Below are 407 nucleotides of genomic sequence, written 5' to 3'. Positions count from 1 at the left end.
CATTACGGAGGCAGAAGAGAATAACGAGGGAAAGAAAAATATCAGCTAGGGAGCGGGTGGGAGATGGGGAAGAACGGACACACATACACCAGATGCTGCATCTAGGGCTTTGCCACCTAGACTAGAAAGGCAAGTGGATCTGGATGTGGGTGATTAATACCCTGTAATTTGAATGGAATTCTGCACCCTGAATTACTGATTAAATTGTACATGAAATTTAAGAATTATGAATGAGAAAGACAAAAGAAGAATAGGACATGATCTATTAGGCGAAACTTGGCCTGGCGGGATAGGCGGTGGGCGTGGCGTTTGGTGGGATGGGCAGAATCGTGTTGCATAGGAGGGGCGGGGTTGCAGAGCCAGGAGCAGGCCCTGTCTAACTCCGTGGCCTGTGGCCTGCTGTGACG

The sequence above is a fragment of the Tupaia chinensis genome, unplaced genomic scaffold (genome assembly GCF_000334495.1).
Source record: "Tupaia chinensis unplaced genomic scaffold, TupChi_1.0 Scaffold143584_1, whole genome shotgun sequence".
Taxonomy (NCBI): Eukaryota; Metazoa; Chordata; class Mammalia; order Scandentia; family Tupaiidae; genus Tupaia; species Tupaia belangeri.
This window is presented reverse-complemented; position numbering follows the sequence as displayed.